Source organism: Scyliorhinus torazame, chromosome 18 (genome assembly GCF_047496885.1).
Source record: "Scyliorhinus torazame isolate Kashiwa2021f chromosome 18, sScyTor2.1, whole genome shotgun sequence".
In the NCBI taxonomy this organism is placed as follows: domain Eukaryota; kingdom Metazoa; phylum Chordata; class Chondrichthyes; order Carcharhiniformes; family Scyliorhinidae; genus Scyliorhinus; species Scyliorhinus torazame.
Genome location: NC_092724.1, coordinates 163,527,892 through 163,551,581, shown reverse-complemented (window position 1 = coordinate 163,551,581; position 23,690 = coordinate 163,527,892). Strand labels below are relative to the sequence as shown.

The 23,690-nt window shown below is 55.5% G+C and overlaps 1 protein-coding gene across 2 annotated transcripts in view; it reads left to right on the top strand.

Moving 5' to 3' along the window:
* ca10a (carbonic anhydrase Xa) overlaps positions 1–23,690 on the top strand; it is a 689,036-nt gene that overhangs the window by 450,810 nt on the left and 214,536 nt on the right. The window lies entirely within an intron of this gene.

Here is a 23,690-nt window from a genome sequence, read left to right as displayed (position 1 = left end):
GATCCTCTGACAGTGCGGCACTCCCTCAGTACTGACCCTCTGACAGTGCGGCACTCCCTCAGTACTGACCCTCTGACAGTGCGGCACTCCCTCAGTACTGACCCTCTGACAGTGCGGCACTCCCTCAGTACTGACCCTCTGACAGTGCGGCACTCCCTCAGTACTGACCCTCTGACAATGCGGCGCCCCCTCAGTCCAGTACTGGAACGTCAGTGTGGATCACGTTTGTGGAGAATAACTCAAACCCACAACAGTCAGTCCCTAGGGTGATTGGATGAATGTTGTGAGGTTCACACATTTCTCGTTTACACAAGAAACTCTCAGCTTCTACTGAATCCGATTGTTGGGGAGGAAAGAGTCTGGGAACCAAATTTGGCTCCCAACTGGGAAAATCTCGACTCTGAGTCTGAAAGAATTGACGCGTGATGCACTGAATTAGAATAAAATATCAATGCATCTCTGACTGCAACAACACTGACAACTGGAATTAACAAGTGCTGTGTGAACATCATTGGAGACCAACTCTGCAACCCAGCCTCAATCTGCAGCAACTGGTTGGTTTTGTTAACTGAAGGATGTTAGGCTCCATATTCCAGGCGCTCAAAGACTTGAGCACAATATTGAGGCTGTATCTCCCAGTGCAGTTCTGAGCCAGTGGTGATGCCATCTTTCAGATACACATGTGCCATGCCGAGCAGATGTCAAAGGTCCCACAGCCACTATTCTGGTGTTGTCTGGGGTAGTCCCTCGTGCCCTGGGGCCAGCATTCATTTGTTGAGCAGCATTGCGTCATTTAGATCAGTGCTCTTTGTGGGAGCATGCTGTGCAGAAAATGGCTGCTGTTGTTGCTCTGTTTCTCTGGTTCTAAATATGGCGGTCAATATGGTCACCTTCCTTAATCCTAATGAGGTTTGCTCTAGAGTCACCAGGTATCTCTCGATACCGTCACAAGGTTCAAACCCGAATACTGATCAAAGAGCCAATACACCAGTTAGTTAGTTCAAAGTCAATCCTATTTATTTACACACACAGTAAGTACTACAGACTAAACTATCACCACTGCTAACGCCTATACTTAGCTTCGGGTGCCCACTCAGTCAGAGGAACAATGGCCGTTGTTCGGATCTGAGGCTGCTGGGGTCAAAGTGGTAGAGGGGAAACAGCTAAGGTCGGCCGTCTGGTAGCGAGTGTTGATCTTGGACTTACTTGCTTCTGGTGCAGCTGGTGCAAGGGTCTCTCCGCTTTGAGAGCCAAGTCCAAGAGAGCGATTCTCTCTCGGGGTTTTTTTCTTATACCCGGAGGGGCTTCGCGCGCTTTTGGGCAGGCCTTAGACATTAATAAATTGTTGCGCACAATGACTTACGAGAGACGAGAAGTGATGACGTCGATTCAGGCTTTATTAAGTGATGCTTGTCCCCAGCAGCTCAGCAACAGAATGAAGCTGCGGGGAGAAGCTCGGGTTCTTATACTCCGCCTTCAGGGCGGAGCCAGGAGTCGGCAGCCAACCAGGACCCGGGATCTGTCAGCCAATAGCATCTCGGCTTCACAGTCCCACATGACCCCTAATACATACCACCACACCCAGCAAGGGCTTGATCCAGATCATGTCAGGTGCCGTGGTCTGGGAGCATTGCGCTCTCGTTAGCATCCAGCGCGGACCTCGTTTATGGGATCTCCCCCTATTCTCCGGGAACAGTGAGAGGTGCGCCAAGTGCAACCGGGGCAGGGGTGGCGGGATCGAAGCGCTCCCTTTGGTAATGTTTCGGAGATAAATGATTCTCCTACTGAAACAAGATACAAATGGGCAGTCGGAAAGCAGCCAGGGGATTGGGATGACTGGAAAACCAGGGATAGGTCAGGGGAAAGGAGATATGGACAAATTTGTATTGGACATCAGACAAAGGGGAGTGTTAATGGTGCCATTAAAGGATAAAGAGTGGCAATAGTTGGGAAAGGTGAGACAGCAGAATGTGTTAATGAAAGCAATTGAGCAGGCAGGGACAGAGACAGGCCCGGGAGCTGAAAAACAACAGACAACAAACTACAAAAGGATGGAGGAGTTTAAAATCGGAGTGTTGTGGCGGGGGCGGGGGGCGGATTACTGTCTGAAATTGTTGAACTCAATGTTGAGTCCAGAAGTTTTGATTGGAAGATGAGGTGCTGTTCCTTCCAGCAGGCCAAGGGCGGACATGTGGGCGTGAGATCGAGGTGCTGAGTCGGAATGGCAGGCGACGGGAAGATTAGGGTCGTGCTTGCGGACAGAGCGAAGATTTTCCCCAACATTGGACTCAATGTTGAATCCAAAAGGCTGTAAAGTGCCTCAGTTACGAGCAGATGCTGGGAATTTGTCAGTCAGTGTTTGACTTCAGACTGTGGGTGATCATTGTTGAATTCAGCCCAATTAACGGAGTGCAAATACACTTTGATGAGATGATGACACAGACAATGATTCCAACAACGGCAAATTAGCTGGACAGATGGTTGGGAGGGGGGGGTTCCTGTTTGATATGAGGAAACATTTTCTCAACACGCTTTGTAAGTAACTAATAAATTCTGAAGTGTTGGGCTGGAGAAATCCTAAATAATTGGAATCAATTATTTGGTCCATTACAGCTCAAAGATATTTAACTGAAAGGTGTCTTTGGTGGGATTATTTCTCCTGACACTTGTAACCCCATCCTATCAGTACAAAGTGTTTCCTCCCCCCCCCCCAGTGATTTGATTCTCATCAAACAATCCAACAGATATCCCTCCCAAGCTTCCCCTCGTAAATAAGCACACAGCAGTTCCAGAACAAAGCTCATCTAATCTCCCTCCATGTTGCTTCACTCTCTGAGCTTTCTCACTGACGCTCCACGGTGTTTTTTTCTGCCCCGTTCCCTCCATTTTCTCCCTTTTCTGGAGGGATTATTCCATTCTATGCAGTGCAATCAGCCACATTTCTAAAATAATATCAAATTACTGCGGATGCTGGAATCTGAAACAAAAGCATCCAGAGTCGAAAAGTTAAGTCTATTCTCTCACCCCAGATGCAGCACCACCATTTCTAAACCAAGTCACCCCAATCGGAGAATCCACAGAATTCCGACAGTGCAAAAGGAGGCCAATCGGCCCATCGAGTCGGCACACACCCTCCAAAAGAGCACTCCATCTGTTGTTTCGCAGCTCCAGGGTCCCAGGTTCGATTCCCGGCTTGGCTCACTGTCTGTGCGGAGTCTGCACGTTCTCCCCGTGTCTGCGTGGGTTTCCTCTGGGTGCTCCGGATTCCTCCCACAAGTCCCGAAAGATGTGCTTGTTAGGTGAATTGGACATTCTGAATTCTCCCTCAGTGTACCTGAACAGGTGCTGGAATGTGGCGACTCGGGGCTTTTCACAGTAACTTCATTGTGGTGGTAATGTAAACCTACTTGTGACACTAATGGAGATTATTATTATTCTATCATGCCCTCGCGATTTGAGAGCAAAGTTGAGAGGTCAGCTCCCTTAAAAGCAAGAGAGCCATTTATTGTGAAAGAACTCAATATCTGGTGAATCACAGCACTGCTCCTCGAATGCTAATGAAAAAGAACAAATTTATGGATTTCTACACATTGCTTTATCAATGCTCATAAATATACACATGTATGAACATCAATGGATTGCCAACAATATTTTACAGTTTTTCACAAAGCTGTTAATTGAATGATACTTCCTCACCAGCAGAATGTTAATAGAATGTGAAAAAAAAACAATCTCTTAAATTACCATTAACGACGGCAAGCTACTCATGATCGGTTAACTTATCTGTTCTCTGTGGTGAAGGTAGAAGGTGACATGGCAATATTTCAAAGCAGAGCAGAGCAGAGTTCTCCCCGGTGTCCTGGCCAATATTTATTCTCAAACCGACCTCATTAAAAAACAAATGATCGGAAAATTTATCTCATAGAATTTACAGTACAGAAGGAGGCCATTCGGCCCATCGAGTCCGCACCGGCTCTTGGAAAGAGCACCCTACCCAAGGTCAACACCTCCACCCTATCCCCATAACCCAGCAACCCCACCCAACACTAAGGGCAATTTTGGACACTAAGGGCAATTTATCATGGCCAATCCACCTAACCTGCACATCTTTGGACTGTGGGAGGAAACCGGAGCACCCGGAGGAAACCCACGCACACACGGGGAGGACGTGCAGACTCCGCACAGACAGTGACCCAAGCCAGAATCGAACCTGGGACCCTGGAGCTGTGAAGCAATTGTGCTAACCACAAGGCTACCGTGCTGCCCATTACTGTTACTTGTGTCTTAGAGGGCGGCAGTCGGGCGGTTTTGTGTTGTGTTCTATATTACAACAGTGACATGTGAAAAATACTACTTTGTCTATAAAGCACTTTGGAATGACCTGGGATCATGCACGATCTCTGGAAATGCAATGCTTTCCTTCAATTCATGAATACACATGAAGTGTGGGCCGGTGCACACTAATCACATATTTCTGTCCAAGATACAGATTTTTATCTATCCTCCAGTCTGTGCATAATAATACTCACACACTCACAGAGTTATTCTCTGAAGAATTTGATCTGATGTAAAGTTTTGATTCGGGAAATAGATGATGTGATAAAAAGATTTAAATGGAACCCAGGCCGTCCCATTCTCTCCCATTCTCTCCCATTCTACCAACGTTTCCCCAAGACAGGCCCCATGCCACTATGCCAAATTCCAATGAATCAAACCCCTTCCCATTCACTCCCATTGTACACAATCCCAATGTTCCAAACCCCTTCCCAATCACTCCCATTGGACACAATCCCAATGTTCCAAACCCCTTCCCAATCACTCCCATTGGACACAATCCTAATGAATCATCCCCTTCCCATTCACTCCCATTGTACACAATCCCAATGTTCCAAACCCCTTCCCAATCACTCCCATTGTACACAATCCCAATGGATCAAACCCCTTCCCATTCACTCCCATTGTACACAATCCCAATGTTCCAAACCCCTTCCCAATCACTCCCATTGGACACAATCCTAATGAATCATCCCCTTCCCATTCACTCCCATTGTACACAATCCCAATGTTCCAAACCCCTTCCCAATCACTCCCATTGTACACAATCCTAATGAATCAAACCCCTTCCCATTCACTCCCATTGTACACAATCCCAATGTTCCAAACCCCTTCCCAATCACTCCCATTGTACACAATCCCAATGGATCAAACCCCTTCCCATTCACTCCCATTGTACACAATCCCAATGTTCCAAACCCCTTCCCAATCACTCCCATTGGACACAATCCTAATGAATCATCCCCTTCCCATTCACTCCCATTGTACACAATCCCAATGTTCCAAACCCCTTCCCAATCACTCCCATTGTACACAATCCTAATGAATCAAACCCCTTCCCATTCACTCCCATTGTACACAATCCCAATGTTCCAAACCCCTTCCCAATCACTCCCATTGTACACAATCCCAATGAATCAATCCCCTTCCCATTCACTCCCATTGTACACAATCCCAATGGATCAATCCCCTTCCCATTCACTCCCATTGTACACAATCCTAATGAATCAAACCCCTTCCCATTCACTCCCATTGTACACAATCCCAATGTTCCAAACCCCTTCCCAATCACTCCCATTGGACACAATCCTAATGAATCAAACCCCTTCCCAATCACTCCCATTGTACACAATCCCAATGAATCATCCCCTTCCCATTCACCCCCATTGTACACAATCCTAATGAATCAAACCCCTTCCCATTCACTCCCATTGTACACAATCCCAATGTTCCAAACCCCTTCCCAATCACTCCCATTGGACACAATCCTAATGAATCAAACCCCTTCCCAATCACTCCCATTGTACACAATCCCAATGAATCATCCCCTTCCCATTCACCCCCATTGTACACAATCCCAATGGATCAATCCCCTTCCCAATCACTCCCATTGTACACAATCCCAATGAATCAATCCCCTTCCCATTCACTCCCATTGTACACAATCCCAATGAATCAATCCCCTTCCCATTCACTCCCATTGTACACAATCCCAATGAATCAATCCCCTTCCCATTCATTCCCATTGTACACAATCCCAATGAATCAATCCCCTTCCCAATCACTCCCATTGTACACAATCCCAATGAATCAATCCCCTTCCCATTCACTCCCATTGTACACAATCCCAATGAATCAATCCCCTTCCCATTCACTCCCATTGTACACAATCCCAATGAATCAATCCCCTTCCCATTCACTCCCATTGTACACAATCCCAATGAATCAATCCCCTTCCCATTCACTCCCATTGTACACAATCCCAATGAATCAATCCCCTTCCCAATCACTCCCATTGTACACAATCCCAATGAATCAATCCCCTTCCCATTCACTCCCATTGTACACAATCCCAATGAATCAATCCCCTTCCCAATCACTCCCATTGTACACAATCCCAATTAATCAATCCCCTTCCCATTCACTCCCATTGTACACAATCCCAATTAATCAATCCCCTTCCCATTCACTCCCATTGTACACAATCCCAATGAATCAAACCCCTTCCCATTCACTCCCATTGTATACAATCCCAATGGATCAAACCCCTTCCCATTCAATCCCATGAGGGCGAAGGGCTTTTGACCAGTCCCATCAGGTATGAGAATTTAGCAATAGTGATGGAGGGAGTGATGGAGGGTATGATGGAGGGTGTGATGGAGGGTGTGATAGAGGGTGTAATGGAGGGTGTGATGGAGGGTGTGATGGAGGATGTGACGGAGGGTGTGATGGAGAGTGTGATGGAGCGTGTGACGGAGGGATGTAGGGTGTGATGGGGGGTGTGATGGAGGGTGTGATGGAGGGTGTAATGGAGGGTGTAATGGAGGGTGTGATGGAGGGATGGAGGGTGTAATGGAGGGTGTGATGGAGGGTGTGATGGAGGTTCCCATGGGGGGTGTGATGGAGGGTGTGATGGAGGTCGTGATGGAGGGTGTAATGGAGGGTGTGATGGAGGGTCCGATGGAGGGTGTGATGGAGGGTGTAATGGAGGGTGTGATGGAGGGCTGGAGGGTGTGATGGAGGGAGTGATGGAGGGTGTGATGGAGGCGTGATGGAGGGTGTGATGGAGGTTGTGATGGACGGTGTGATGGAGGGTGTGATGGAGGTTGTGATGGAGGGTGTGATGGAGGGATGGAGGGTGTAATGGAGGGTGTGATGGAGGGTGTGATGGAGGGATGGAGGGTGTAATGCAGGGATGGAGGGAATGATGGAGGGTCCGATGGAGGGTGTGTGGAGGGTGTGATGGAGGTTGTGATGGAGGGTGTGATGGAGGGATGGAGGCTGTAATGGAGGGTGTGATGGAGGTTGTGATGGAGGGATGGAGGGTGTGATGGAGGGTGTGATGGAGGGAGTGATGGAGGGTGTGATGGAGGGTGTGATGGAGGGTGTGATGGAGGGATGGAGGCTGTAATGGAGGGTGTGATGGAGGTTGTGATGGAGGGATGGAGGGTGTGATGGAGTGATGAATGGAGGGATGGATGGTGTGATGGAGGGTGTGATGGAGGGATGGAGGGTGTAATGGAGGGTGTGATGGAGGGTGTGATGGAGGGTGTGATGAAGGGTGTGACGGAGGGATGCAGGGTATAATGGAGGGTGTGATGGAGGGTGTGATGGAGGGTGTGATGGAGGGTGCGATGGAGGGTGTGATGGAGGGTGTGACGGAGGGATGGAGGGTGTAATGGAGGGATGGAGGGTCCGATGGAGGGTGTGATGGAGGGCTGGAGGGTGTGATGGAGGCGTGATGGAGGGTGTGATGGAGGTTGTGATGGAGGGTGTGATGGAGGGTGTGATGGAGGTTGTGATGCAGGGTGTGATGGAGGGATGGAGGGTGTAATGGAGGGTGTGATGGAGGGTGTGATGAAGGGTGTGACGGAGGGATGGAGGGTATAATGGAGGGTGTGATGGAGGGTGTGATGGAGGGTGTGATGGAGGGATGGAGGGTGTAATGCAGGGATGGAGGGAATGATGGAGGGTCCGATGGAGGGTGTGGGGAGGGTGTGATGGAGGTTGTGATGGAGGGTGTAATGGAGGGTGTGATGGAGGGTGTGATGGAGGGTGTGATGGATGGATGGAGGGTGTGATGGAGGGTGTGATGGAGGGTGTGATGGAGGGAGTGATGGAGAGTGTGATGGAAGGTGCAATGGAGGGTGTGATGGAGGGTGTGATGGAGGGTGTGACGGAGGGATGGAGGCTGTAATGGAGGGTGTGATGGAGGTTGTAATGGAGGGTGTGATGGAGGGATGGAGGGTGTGATGGAGTGATGAATGGAGGGATGGATGGTGTGATGGAGGGTGTGATGGAGGGTGTGATGGAGGGTGTGATGGAGGGTGTGATGGAGGGTGTGATGAAGGGTGTGACGGAGGGATGGAGGGTATAATGGAGGGTGTGATGGAGGGTGTGATGGAGGGTGCGATGGAGGGTGTGATGGAGGGTGTGACGGAGGGATGGAGGGTGTAATGGAGGGATGGAGGGTGAGATGGAGGGTGAGATGGAGGGTGTGATGGAGGGTGCGATGGAGGGTGTGATGGAGGGTGTGATGGAGAGAGTGATGGAGGGTGTGATGGAGGGTGTGATGGAGGGTGCGATGGAGGGTGTGTGGAGGGTGTGATGGAGGGAGTGATGGAGGGTGTGATGGAGGGTGCGATGGAGGGTGTGTGGAGGGTGCGATGGAGGGTGTGTGGAGGGTGTGATGGAGGGTGTGATGGAGGGTGTGATGGAGGGTGCGATGGAGGGTGCGATGGAGGGTGTGATGGAGAGAGTGATGGAGGGTGTGATGGAGGGTGTGATGGAGGGTGCGATGGAGGGTGCGATGGAGGGTGTGATGGAGGGAGTGATGGAGGGTGCGATGGAGGGTGTGTGGAGGGTGCGATGGAGGGTGTGATGGAGGGTGCGATGGAGGGTGCGATGGAGGGTGTGATGGAGAGAGTGATGGAGGGTGTGATGGAGGGTGCGATGGAGGGTGTGATGGAGGGTGTGATGGAGGGTGAGATGGAGGGTGATGGAGGGAGTGATGGAGGGTGTGATGGAGGGTGTGATGGAGGGTGTGATGGAGGGTGTGATGGACGGTGTGATGGAGGGAGTGATGGAGGGTGTGATAGAGGGAGTGATGGAGGGTCTGATGAGGATGTGATGGAGGGTGTGATGGAGGGAGTGATGGAGGGTGCGATGGAGGGTGTGATGGAGGGTGTGATGGAGGGTGTGATGGAGGGTGTGATAGAGGGTGTGATGGAGGGTGTGAGGGAGGGTGTGATGGACGGTGTGATGGAGGGAGTGATGGAGGGTGTGATGGAGGGTGTGTGGAGGGTGTGATGGAGGGTGTGATGGAGGGTGTGATGGAGGGTGTGATGGAGGGTGTGAGGGAGGGTGTGATGGACGGTGTGATGGAGGGAGTGATGGAGGGTGTGATGGAGGGAGTGATGGAGGGTGTGATGGACGGTGTGATGGAGGGAGTGATGGAGGGTGTGATGGAGGGTGTGATGGAGGGAGAGATGGAGGGTGTGATGGAGGGAGAGATGGAGGGTGTGACGGAGGGACGGATGGAGGGAGTGATGGAGGGTGTGATGGAGGGTGTGATGGACGGTGTGATGGAGGGAGTGTTGGAGGGTGTGATGGAGGGTGTGATGGAGGGAGAGATGGAGGGTGTGATGGAGGGAGAGATGGAGGGTGTGATGGAGGGACGGATGGAGGGAGTGATGGAGGGTGTGATGGAGGGTGTGATGGAGGGAGTGATGGAGGGAGTGATGGAGGGTGTGATGGAGGGTGTGATGGAGGGCGTGATGGAGGGTGTGACGGAGGGTCCGATGGAGGGTGTGATGGAGGGACGGATGGAGGGAGTGTTGGAGGGTGTGATGGAGGGTGTGATGGAGGGTGTGATGGAGGGAGAGATGGAGGGAGTGATGGAGGGTGTGATGGAGGGTGTGATGGGGGAGTGATGGAGGGTGTGATGGAGGGAGAGATGGAGGGTGTGACGGAGGGTGTGATGGAGGGTGTGATGGAGGGTGTGATGGAGGGTGTGATGGAGGGAGTGATGGAGGGTGTGATGGAGGGTGTGATGGGGATGTGATGGAGGGTGTGATGGAGGGAGGGATGGAAGGAGGGATGGAGGGAGGGATGAAGGGACTGATGGAGGGTGTGATGGAGGGTGTGATGGAGGATGTGATGGAGGGTGTGATGGAGGGTGTGATGGAGGGTGTGATGGAGGGTGTGATGGAGGGAGTGATGGAGGGAGTGATGGAGGGAGTGATGGAGGGAGTGATGGAGGGAGTGATGGACGGTGTGATGGAGGGTGCGATGGAGGGAGTGATGGAGGGTGTGATGGAGGGTGTGATGGAGGGTGTGATGGAGGGTGTGATGGAGGGTGTGATGGAGGGAGTGATGGACGGTGTGATGGAGGGAGTGATGGAGGGAGTGATGGAGGGAGTGATGGAGGGAGTGATGGAGGGTGTGATGGAGGGTGTGATGGAGGGAGTGATGGAGGGAGTGATGGAGGGTGTGATGGAGGGAGTGATGGAGGGAGTGATGGAGGGAGTGATGGAGGGAGTGATGGAGGGTGTGATGGAGGGTGTGATGGAGGGAGTGATGGAGGGAGTGATGGAGTGTGTGATGGAGTGTGTGATGGACGGTGTGATGGAGGGAGTGATGGAGGGAGTGATGGAGGGAGTGATGGAGGGAGTGATGGAGGGAGTGATGGAGGGTGTGATGGAGGGTGTGATGGAGGGTGTGATGGAGGGTATGATGGAGGGTGCGATGGAGGGTGCGATGGAGGGAGTGATGGAGTGTGTGATGGAGTGTGTGATGGAGTGTGTGATGGAGGGTGTGATGGAGGGAGTGATGGAGGGAGTGATGGAGGGAGTGATGGAGGGTGTGATGGAGGGTGTGATGGACGGTCCGATGGAGGGTGTGATGGAGGGTGTGATGGAGGGTGTGATGGAGGGACGGATGGAGGGAGTGTTGGAGGGTGTGATGGAGGGTCCGATGGAGGGTGTGACGGAGGGTGTGATGGAGGGAGGGATGGAAGGAGGGATGGAGGGAGGGATGAAGGGACTGATGGAGGGTGTGATGGAGGATGTGATGGAGGGTGTGATGGAGGGTGTGATGGAGGGTGTGATGGGAATGTGATGGAGGGTGTGACGGAGGGAGGGATGGAAGGAGGGATGGAGGGAGGGATGAAGGGTCTGATGGAGGGTGTGATGGAGGATGTGATGGAGGGTGTAATGGAGGGTGTGATGGAGGAAGGGATGGCGGGAGGGATGGAGGGAGTGATGGAGTGTGTGATGGAGGGTAAGATGGAGGGAGTGATGGAGGGAGTGATGGAGGGAGTGATGGAAGGTGTGATGGAGGGAGTGATGGAGGGTGTGATGGAGTGTGTGATGGAGGGTAAGATGGAGGGAGTGATGGATGGAGTGATGGAAGGTGTGATGGAGGGAGTGATGGAGGGTGTGATGGAGGATGTGATGGAGGGATGGAGGGAATGATGGAGGGTCCGATGGAGGTTGTGATGGAGGGTGTGATGGAGGGTGTGATGGAGGGTGTGATGGAGGGTGTGATGGAGGGTGTGTGGAGGGTGTGATGGAGGGTGTGATGGAGGGTGTGATGGAGGGTGCGATGGAGGGTGCGATGGAGGGTGTGATGGAGGGAGCGATGGAGGGTGTGATGGAAGGTGTGATGGAGGGAGTGATGGAGGGAGTGATGGAGGGTGCGATGGAGGGTGTGATGGAGGGTGTGATGGAGGGTGTGATGGAGGGTGTGATGGAGGGTGCGATGGAGGGTGCGATGGAGGGTGCGATGGAGGGTGTGATGGAGGGAGTGATGGAGGGAGTGATGGAGGGTGTGTGGAGGGTGTGATGGAGGGAGTGATGGAGGGAGTGTTGGTGGGTGCGATGGAGGGTGTGATGGAGGGTGTGATGGAGGGTGTGATGGAGGGTGTGATGGAGGGTGTGATGGAGGGAGTGATGGAGGGAGTGATGGAGGGTGTGTGGAGGGTGTGATGGAGGGCGCGATGGAGGGTGCGATGGAGGGTGCGATGGAGGGTGCGATGGAGGGTGTGATGGAGGGAGTGATGGAGGGAGTGATGGAGGGTGTGTGGAGGGTGCGATGGAGGGAGTGATGGAGGGAGTGATGGAGGGTGTGATGGAGGGTGTGTTGGAGGGTGTGATGGAGGGTGTGATGGAGAGTGCGATGGAGGGTGTGTGGAGGGTGTGATGGAGGGTGTGATGGAGTGTGTGATGGAGGGTGTGATGGAGGGAGTGATGGAGGGTGTGATGGAGGGTGTGATGGAGGGAGTGATGGAGGGTGTGATGGAGGGTGTGATGGAGGGTGTGACGGAGGGTGTGACGGAGGGTGTGACGGAGGGTGTGATGGAGGGTGTGATGGAGGGTGCGATGGAGGGTACGATGGAGGGAGTGATGGAGGGTGTGATGGAGGGTGTGATGGAGGGTGTGATGGAGGGTGCGATGGAGAGTGCGATGGAGGGTGTGTGGAGGGTGTGATGGAGGGTCTGATGGAGGGTCTGATGGAATGTGTGATGGAGGGTGTGATGGAGGGAGTGATGGAGGGTGTGATGGAGGGTGTGATGGAGGGAGTGATGGAGGGTGTGATGGAGGGTGTGATGGAGGTTGTGATGGAGGGTGTGATGGAGAGTGTGATGGAGGGTGCGATGGAGGGTGTGATGGAGGGTGTGATGGAGGGTGCGATGGAGGGTGCGATGGAGGGTGCGATGGAGGGTGCGATGGAGGGAGTGATGGAGGGAGTGATGGAGGGTGTGTGGAGGGTGCGATGGAGGGTGTGATGGAGGGAGTGATGGAGGGAGTGATGGAGGGAGTGATGGAGGGTGTGATGGAGGGTGTGATGGAGGGTGTGATGGAGGGTGCGATGGAGGGTGCGATGGAGGGTGCGATGGAGGGAGTGATGGAGGGAGTGATGGAGGGAGTGATGGAGGGTGTGATGGAGGGTGTGATGGAGGGTGTGATGGAGGGTGTGATGGAGGGTGCGATGGAGGGTGCGATGGAGGGTGCGATGGAGGGTATGATGGAGGGTGTGTGGAGGGTGTGATGGAGAGTGCGATGGAGGGTGCGATGGAGGGTGTGATGGAGGGAGTGATGGAGGGTGTGATGGAGGGTGTGATGGAGGGTGTGATGGAGGGAGTGATGGAGGGTGTGATGGAGGGTGTGATGGAGGGTGTGATGGAGAGTGTGATGGAGGGTGTGTGGAGGGTGTGATGGAGGGTGTGATAGAGGGAGTGATGGAGGGTGTGATGGAGGGTGTGATGGAGGGTGTGATGGAGGGTGTGATGGAGGGAGTGATGGAGGGAGTGATGGAGGATCCGATGGAGGATGTGCTGGAGGGTGTGATGGAGGGTGTGACGGAGGCTGTGACGGAGGGTGTGACGGTGGGTGTGACGGAGGGTGTGATGGAGGGTGTGATGGAGGGTGTGATGGAGGGTGTGATGGAGGGAGTGATGGAGGGAGTGATGGAGGGTGTGATGGAGGGTGTGATGGAGGGTGTGATTGAGGGTGTGATGGAGGGTGTGATGGAAGGTGTGATGGAGGGTGTGATGGAGGGTGTGATGGAGGGTGTGATGGAGGGAGTGATGGAGGGAGTGATGGAGGGTGTGATGGAGTGTGTGATGGAGTGTGTGATGGAGGGAGTGATGGAGGGAGTGATGGAGGGTGTGATGGAGGGAGTGATGGAGGGAGTGATGGAGGGAGTGATGGAGGGAGTGATGGAGGGAGTGATGGAGGGAGTGATGGAGGGTGTGATGGAGGGTGTGATGGAGAGTGCGATGGAGGGTGTGATGGAGGGTGTGATGGAGGGTGCGATGGAGGGTGTGATGGAGGGTGTGATGGAGGGTGTGATGGAGGGTGCGATGGAGGGTGCGATGGAGGGAGTGATGGAGTGTGTGATGGAGTGTGTGATGGAGTGTGTGATGGAGGGTGTGATGGAGGGAGTGATGGAGGGAGTTATGGAGGGAGTGATGGAGGGAGTGATGGAGGGTGTGATGGAGGGTGTGATGGAGGGTCCGATGGAGGGTGTGATGGAGGGTGTGATGGAGGGTGTGATGGAGGATGTGATGGAGGGTGTGATGGAGTGTGTGATGGAGGGTGTGATGGAGAGTGCGATGGAGGGTGTGATGGAGGGTGTGATGGAGGGTGCGATGGAGGGTGTGATGGAGGGTGTGATGGAGGGTGTGATGGAGGGTATGATGGAGGGTGCGATGGAGGGTGCGATGGAGGGAGTGATGGAGTGTGTGATGGAGTGTGTGATGGAGTGTGTGATGGAGGGTGTGATGGAGGGAGTGATGGAGGGAGTTATGGAGGGAGTGATGGAGTGTGTGATGGAGGGTGTGATGGAGGGTGTGATGGAGGGTCCGATGGAGGGTGTGATGGAGGGTGTGATGGAGGGATGGATGGAGGGAGTGTTGGAGGGTGTGATGGAGGGTCCGATGGAGGGTGTGACGGAGGGTGTGATGGAGGGTGTGATGGGAATGTGATGGAGGGTGTGACGGAGGGAGGGATGGAAGGAGGGATGGAGGGAGGGATGAAGGGTGTGATGGAGGGTGTGATGGAGGGTGTGATGGAGGATGTGATGGAGGGTGTGATGGAGGGTGTGATGGAGGATGTGATGGAGGGTGTGATGGAGGGTGTGATGGAGGAAGGGATGGCGGGAGGGATGGAGGGAGTGATGGAGTGTGTGATGGAGGGTAAGATGGTGGGAGTGATGGAGGGAGTGATGGAAGGTGTGATGGAGGGAGTGATGGAGGGTGTGATGGAGTGTGTGATGGAGGGTAAGATGGAGGGAGTGATGGAGGGAGTGATGGAAGGTGTGATGGAGGGAGTGATGGAGTGTGTGATGCAGGGTGTGATGGAGGGAGTGATGGAGTGAGTGATGGAGTGTGTGATGGAGGGCGTGATGGACGGTGTGATGGAGGGAGTGATGGAAGGAGTGATGGAGGGTGTGATGGAGGGTGTGATGGAGGGTGTGATGGAGGGAGTGATGGAGGGAGTGATGGAGGGTATGATGGAGGGTGTGATGGAGGATGTGATGGAGGGTGTGATGGAGGGTGAGATGGAGGGTGTGATGGAGGGTGTGATGGAGGGAATGATGGAGGGTCTGATGGAGGGTGTGATGGAGGGCTGGAGGGAATGATGGAGGGTCCGATGGAGGGTGTGATGGAGGTTGTGATGGAGGGTGTGTTGGCGGGAATGAGGGAATGATGGAGGGTCCGATGGAGGGTGTGATGGAGGGTGTGATGGAGGGATGGAGTGAATGATGGAGGGTCCGATGGAGGTTGTGATGGAGGGTGTGATGGAGGGTGCGATGGAGGGTGTGATGGTGGGTGTGATGGAGGGTGTGATGGAGGGTGTGATGGAGGGTGCGATGGAGGGTGCGATGGAGGGTGCGATGGAGGGTGCGATGGAGGGTGCGATGGAGGGTGCGATGGAGGGTGTGATGGAGGGTGCGATGGAGGGTGCGATGGAGGGTGCGATGGAGGGTGTGATGGAGGGAGTGATGGAGGGTGCAATGGAAGGTGCGATGGAGGGTGTGGTGGAGGGAGCGATGGAGGGTGTGATGGAGGGTGTGATGGAGGGAGTGATGGAGGGAGTGATGGAGGGTGCGATGGAGGGTGTGATGGAGGGTGTGATGGAGGGTGTGATGGAGGGTGTGATGGAGGGTGTGATGGAGGGTGCGATGGAGGGTGCGATGGAGGGTGTGATGGAGGGAGTGATGGAGGGAGTGATGGAGGGTGTGTGGAGGGTGTGATGGAGGGAGTGATGGAGGGAGTGTTGGAGGGTGCGATGGAGGGTGCGATGGAGGGAGTGATGGAGGGTGTGATGGAGGGTGTGATGGAGGGTGTGATGGAGGGTGTGATGGAGGGAGTGATGGAGGGAGTGTTGGAGGGTGCGATGGAGGGTGCGATGGAGGGAGTGATGGAGGGTGTGATGGAGGGTGTGATGGAGGGTGTGATGGAGGGTGTGATGGAGGGTGTGATGGAGGGAGTGATGGAGGGAGTGATGGAGGGTGTGTGGAGCGTGTGATGGAGGGTGTGATGGAAGGTGTGATGGAGGGTGTGATGGAAGGTGTGACGGGGGGTGTGACGGAGGGTGTGACGGAGGGTGTGACGGAGGGTGTGACGGAGGGTGTGATGGAGGGTGCGATGGAGGGTGCGATGGAGGGAGTGATGGAGGGTGTGATGGAGGGTGTGATGGAGGGTGTGATGGAGAGTGCGATGGAGGGTGCGATGGAGGGTGCGATGGAGGGTGCGATGGAGGGTGCGATGGAGGGTGCGATGGAGGGTGCGATGGAGGGTGCGATGGAGGGAGTGATGGAGGGAGTGATGGAGGGTGTGTGGAGGGTGTGATGGAGGGTGTGATGGAGGGTGCGATGGAGGGTGTGTGGAGGGTGTGATGGAGGGTGTGATGGAGGGTGTGATGGAGGGTGCGATGGAGGGTGTGATGGAGGGTGTGAGGGAGGGTGTGAGGGAGGGTGTGATGGAGGGTGCGATGGAGGGTGCGATGGAGGGAGTGATGGAGGGAGCGATGGAGGGTGTGTGGAGGGTGCGATGGAGGGTGTGATGGAGGGTGTGATGGAGGGTGTGATGGAGGGTGCGATGGAGGGTGTGATGGAGGGTGTGATGGAGGGTATGATGGAGGGTGTGATGGAGGGTGCGATGGAGGGTGCGATGGAGGGTGCGATGGAGGGAGTGATGGAGGGAGTGATGGAGGGTGTGTGGAGGGTGTGATGGAGGGTGTGATGGAGGGTGCGATGGAGGGTGTGTGGAGGGTGTGATGGAGGGTGTGATGGAGGGTGTGATGGAGGGTGCGATGGAGGGTGTGATGGAGGGTGTGAGGGAGGGTGTGAGGGAGGGTGTGATGGAGGGTGCGATGGAGGGTGCGATGGAGGGAGTGATGGAGGGAGCGATGGAGGGTGTGTGGAGGGTGCGATGGAGGGTGTGATGGAGGGTGTGATGGAGGGTGTGATGGAGGGTGCGATGGAGGGTGTGATGGAGGGTGTGATGGAGGGAGTGATGGAGGGTGTGATGGAGGGTGTGATGGGGATGTGATGGAGGGTGTGATGGAGGGAGGGATGGAAGGAGGGATGGAGGGAGGGATGAAGGGACTGATGGAGGGTGTGATGGAGGGTGTGATGGAGGATGTGATGGAGGGTGTGATGGAGGGTGTGATGGAGGGTGTGATGGAGGGTGTGATGGAGGGAGTGATGGAGGGAGTGATGGAGGGAGTGATGGAGGGAGTGATGGAGGGAGTGATGGACGGTGTGATGGAGGGTGCGATGGAGGGAGTGATGGAGGGTGTGATGGAGGGTGTGATGGAGGGTGTGATGGAGGGTGTGATGGAGGGTGTGATGGAGGGTGTGATGGAGGGAGTGATGGACGGTGTGATGGAGGGAGTGATGGAGGGAGTGATGGAGGGAGTGATGGAGGGAGTGATGGAGGGTGTGATGGAGGGTGTGATGGAGGGAGTGATGGAGGGAGTGATGGAGGGTGTGATGGAGGGAGTGATGGAGGGAGTGATGGAGGGAGTGATGGAGGGAGTGATGGAGGGTGTGATGGAGTGTGTGATGGACGGTGTGATGGAGGGAGTGATGGAGGGAGTGATGGAAGGTGTGACGGAGGGTGTGACGGAGGGTGTGACGGAGGGTGTGACGGAGGGTGTGACGGAGGGTGTGATGGAGGGTGCGATGGAGGGTGCGATGGAGGGAGTGATGGAGGGTGTGATGGAGGGTGTGATGGAGGGTGCGATGGAGGGTGCGATGGAGGGTGCGATGGAGGGTGCGATGGAGGGTGCGATGGAGGGTGCGATGGAGGGTGCGATGGAGGGTGCGATGGAGGGAGTGATGGAGGGAGTGATGGAGGGTGTGTGGAGGGTGTGATGGAGGGTGTGATGGAGGGTGCGATGGAGGGTGTGTGGAGGGTGTGATGGAGGGTGTGATGGAGGGTGTGATGGAGGGTGCGATGGAGGGTGTGATGGAGGGTGTGAGGGAGGGTGTGAGGGAGGGTGTGATGGAGGGTGCGATGGAGGGTGCGATGGAGGGAGTGATGGAGGGAGCGATGGAGGGTGTGTGGAGGGTGCGATGGAGGGTGTGATGGAGGGTGTGATGGAGGGTGTGATGGAGGGTGCGATGGAGGGTGTGATGGAGGGTGTGATGGAGGGTATGATGGAGGGTGTGATGGAGGGTGCGATGGAGGGTGCGATGGAGGGTGCGATGGAGGGAGTGATGGAGGGAGTGATGGAGGGTGTGTGGAGGGTGTGATGGAGGGTGTGATGGAGGGTGCGATGGAGGGTGTGTGGAGGGTGTGATGGAGGGTGTGATGGAGGGTGTGATGGAGGGTGCGATGGAGGGTGTGATGGAGGGTGTGAGGGAGGGTGTGAGGGAGGGTGTGATGGAGGGTGCGATGGAGGGTGCGATGGAGGGAGTGATGGAGGGAGCGATGGAGGGTGTGTGGAGGGTGCGATGGAGGGTGTGATGGAGGGTGTGATGGAGGGTGTGATGGAGGGTGCGATGGAGGGTGTGATGGAGGGTGTGATGGAGGGAGTGATGGAGGGTGTGATGGAGGGTGTGATGGGGATGTGATGGAGGGTGTGATGGAGGGAGGGATGGAAGGAGGGATGGAGGGAGGGATGAAGGGACTGATGGAGGGTGTGATGGAGGGTGTGATGGAGGATGTGATGGAGGGTGTGATGGAGGGTGTGATGGAGGGTGTGATGGAGGGTGTGATGGAGGGAGTGATGGAGGGAGTGATGGAGGGAGTGATGGAGGGAGTGATGGAGGGAGTGATGGACGGTGTGATGGAGGGTGCGATGGAGGGAGTGATGGAGGGTGTGATGGAGGGTGTGATGGAGGGTGTGATGGAGGGTGTGATGGAGGGTGTGATGGAGGGTGTGATGGAGGGAGTGATGGACGGTGTGATGGAGGGAGTGATGGAGGGAGTGATGGAGGGAGTGATGGAGGGAGTGATGGAGGGTGTGATGGAGGGTGTGATGGAGGGAGTGATGGAGGGAGTGATGGAGGGTGTGATGGAGGGAGTGATGGAGGGAGTGATGGAGGGAGTGATGGAGGGAGTGATGGAGGGTGTGATGGAGGGTGTGATGGAGGGAGTGATGGAGGGAGTGATGGAGTGTGTGATGGAGTGTGTGATGGACGGTGTGATGGAGGGAGTGATGGAGGGAGTGATGGAGGGAGTGATGGAGGGAGTGATGGAGGGTGTGATGGAGGGTGTGATGGAGGGTGTGATGGAGGGTATGATGGAGGGTGCGATGGAGGGTGCGATGGAGGGAGTGATGGAGTGTGTGATGGAGTGTGTGATGGAGTGTGTGATGGAGGGTGTGATGGAGGGAGTGATGGAGGGAGTGATGGAGGGAGTGATGGAGGGTGTGATGGAGGGTGTGATGGACGGTCCGATGGAGGGTGTGATGGAGGGTGTGATGGAGGGTGTGATGGAGGGACGGATGGAGGGAGTGTTGGAGGGTGTGATGGAGGGTCCGATGGAGGGTGTGACGGAGGGTGTGATGGAGGGAGGGATGGAAGGAGGGATGGAGGGAGGGATGAAGGGACTGATGGAGGGTGTGATGGAGGATGTGATGGAGGGTGTGATGGAGGGTGTGATGGAGGGTGTGATGGGAATGTGATGGAGGGTGTGACGGAGGGAGGGATGGAAGGAGGGATGGAGGGAGGGATGAAGGGACTGATGGAGGGTGTGATGGAGGATGTGATGGAGGGTGTAATGGAGGGTGTGATGGAGGAAGGGATGGCGGGAGGGATGGAGGGAGTGATGGAGTGTGTGATGGAGGGTAAGATGGAGGGAGTGATGGAGGGAGTGATGGAGGGAGTGATGGAAGGTGTGATGGAGGGAGTGATGGAGGGTGTGATGGAGTGTGTGATGGAGGGTAAGATGGAGGGAGTGATGGATGGAGTGATGGAAGGTGTGATGGAGGGAGTGATGGAGGGTGTGATGGAGGATGTGATGGAGGGATGGAGGGAATGATGGAGGGTCCGATGGAGGTTGTGATGGAGGGTGTGATGGAGGGTGTGATGGAGGGTGTGATGGAGGGTGTGATGGAGGGTGTGTGGAGGGTGTGATGGAGGGTGTGATGGAGGGTGTGATGGAGGGTGCGATGGAGGGTGCGATGGAGGGTGTGATGGAGGGAGCGATGGAGGGTGTGATGGAAGGTGTGATGGAGGGAGTGATGGAGGGAGTGATGGAGGGTGCGATGGAGGGTGTGATGGAGGGTGTGATGGAGGGTGTGATGGAGGGTGTGATGGAGGGTGCGATGGAGGGTGCGATGGAGGGTGTGATGGAGGGAGTGATGGAGGGAGTGATGGAGGGTGTGTGGAGGGTGTGATGGAGGGAGTGATGGAGGGAGTGTTGGTGGGTGCGATGGAGGGTGTGATGGAGGGTGTGATGGAGGGTGTGATGGAGGGTGTGATGGAGGGTGTGATGGAGGGAGTGATGGAGGGAGTGATGGAGGGTGTGTGGAGGGTGTGATGGAGGGCGCGATGGAGGGTGCGATGGAGGGTGCGATGGAGGGTGCGATGGAGGGTGTGATGGAGGGAGTGATGGAGGGAGTGATGGAGGGTGTGTGGAGGGTGCGATGGAGGGAGTGATGGAGGGAGTGATGGAGGGTGTGATGGAGGGTGTGATGGAGGGTGTGATGGAGGGTGTGATGGAGAGTGCGATGGAGGGTGTGTGGAGGGTGTGATGGAGGGTGTGATGGAGTGTGTGATGGAGGGTGTGATGGAGGGAGTGATGGAGGGTGTGATGGAGAGTGTGATGGAGGGAGTGATGGTGGGTGTGATGGAGGGTGTGATGGAGGGTGTGACGGAGGGTGTGACGGAGGGTGTGACGGAGGGTGTGATGGAGGGTGTGATGGAGGGTGCGATGGAGGGTACGATGGAGGGAGTGATGGAGGGTGTGATGGAGGGTGTGATGGAGGGTGTGATGGAGGGTGCGATGGAGAGTGCGATGGAGGGTGTGTGGAGGGTGTGATGGAGGGTCTGATGGAGGGTCTGATGGAATGTGTGATGGAGGGTGTGATGGAGGGAGTGATGGAGGGTGTGATGGAGGGTGTGATGGAGGGAGTGATGGAGGGTGTGATGGAGGGTGTGATGGAGGTTGTGATGGAGGGTGTGATGGAGAGTGTGATGGAGGGTGCGATGGAGGGTGTGATGGAGGGTGTGATGGAGGGTGCGATGGAGGGTGCGATGGAGGGTGCGATGGAGGGTGCGATGGAGGGAGTGATGGAGGGAGTGATGGAGGGTGTGTGGAGGGTGCGATGGAGGGTGTGATGGAGGGAGTGATGGAGGGAGTGATGGAGGGAGTGATGGAGGGTGTGATGGAGGGTGTGATGGAGGGTGTGATGGAGGGTGCGATGGAGGGTGCGATGGAGGGTGCGATGGAGGGAGTGATGGAGGGAGTGATGGAGGGAGTGATGGAGGGTGTGATGGAGGGTGTGATGGAGGGTGTGATGGAGGGTGTGATGGAGGGTGCGATGGAGGGTGCGATGGAGGGTGCGATGGAGGGTATGATGGAGGGTGTGTGGAGGGTGTGATGGAGAGTGCGATGGAGGGTGCGATGGAGGGTGTGATGGAGGGAGTGATGGAGGGTGTGATGGAGGGTGTGATGGAGGGTGTGATGGAGGGAGTGATGGAGGGTGTGATGGAGGGTGTGATGGAGGGTGTGATGGAGAGTGTGATGGAGGGTGTGTGGAGGGTGTGATGGAGGGTGTGATAGAGGGAGTGATGGAGGGTGTGATGGAGGGTGTGATGGAGGGTGTGATGGAGGGTGTGATGGAGGGAGTGATGGAGGGAGTGATGGAGGATCCGATGGAGGATGTGCTGGAGGGTGTGATGGAGGGTGTGACGGAGGCTGTGACGGAGGGTGTGACGGTGGGTGTGACGGAGGGTGTGATGGAGGGTGTGATGGAGGGTGTGATGGAGGGTGTGATGGAGGGAGTGATGGAGGGAGTGATGGAGGGTGTGATGGAGGGTGTGATGGAGGGTGTGATGGAGGGTGTGATGGAGGGTGTGATGGAAGGTGTGATGGAGGGTGTGATGGAGGGTGTGATGGAGGGTGTGATGGAGGGAGTGATGGAGGGAGTGATGGAGGGTGTGATGGAGTGTGTGATGGAGTGTGTGATGGAGGGAGTGATGGAGGGAGTGATGGAGGGTGTGATGGAGGGAGTGATGGAGGGAGTGATGGAGGGAGTGATGGAGGGAGTGATGGAGGGAGTGATGGAGGGAGTGATGGAGGGTGTGATGGAGGGTGTGATGGAGAGTGCGATGGAGGGTGTGATGGAGGGTGTGATGGAGGGTGCGATGGAGGGTGTGATGGAGGGTGTGATGGAGGGTATGATGGAGGGTGCGATGGAGGGTGCGATGGAGGGAGTGATGGAGTGTGTGATGGAGTGTGTGATGGAGTGTGTGATGGAGGGTGTGATGGAGGGAGTGATGGAGGGAGTTATGGAGGGAGTGATGGAGGGAGTGATGGAGGGTGTGATGGAGGGTGTGATGGAGGGTGTGATGGAGGGTCCGATGGAGGGTGTGATGGAGGGTGTGATGGAGGGTGTGATGGAGGGATGGATGGAGGGAGTGTTGGAGGGTGTGATGGAGGGTCCGATGGAGGGTGTGACGGAGGGTGTGATGGAGGGTGTGATGGAGGGTGTGATGGAGGGAGGGATGGAAGGAGGGATGGAGGGAGGGATGAAGGGTGTGATGGAGGGTGTGATGGAGGGTGTGATGGAGGATGTGATGGAGGGTGTGATGGAGGGTGTGATGGAGGATGTGATGGAGGGTGTGATGGAGGGTGTGATGGAAGAAGGGATGGCGGGAGGGATGGAGGGAGTGATGGAGTGTGTGATGGAGGGTGTGATGGAGAGTGCGATGGAGGGTGTGATGGAGGGTGTGATGGAGGGTGCGATGGAGGGTGTGATGGAGGGTGTGATGGAGGGTATGATGGAGGGTGCGATGGAGGGTGCGATGGAGGGAGTGATGGAGTGTGTGATGGAGTGTGTGATGGAGTGTGTGATGGAGGGTGTGATGGAGGGAGTGATGGAGGGAGTTATGGAGGGAGTGATGGAGGGAGTGATGGAGGGTGTGATGGAGGGTGTGATGGAGGGTCCGATGGAGGGTGTGATGGAGGGTGTGATGGAGGGATGGATGGAGGGAGTGTTGGAGGGTGTGATGGAGGGTCCGATGGAGGGTGTGACGGAGGGTGTGATGGAGGGTGTGATGGGAATGTGATGGAGGGTGTGACGGAGGGAGGGATGGAAGGAGGGATGGAGGGAGGGATGAAGGGTGTGATGGAGGGTGTGATGGAGGGTGTGATGGAGGATGTGATGGAGGGTGTGATGGAGGGTGTGATGGAGGATGTGATGGAGGGTGTGATGGAGGGTGTGATGGAGGAAGGGATGGCGGGAGGGATGGAGGGAGTGATGGAGTGTGTGATGGAGGGTAAGATGGAGGGAGTGATGGAGGGAGTGATGGAAGGTGTGATGGAGGGAGTGATGGAGGGTGTGATGGAGTGTGTGATGGAGGGTAAGATGGAGGGAGTGATGGAGGGAGTGATGGAAGGTGTGATGGAGGGAGTGATGGAGTGTGTGATGCAGGGTGTGATGGAGGGAGTG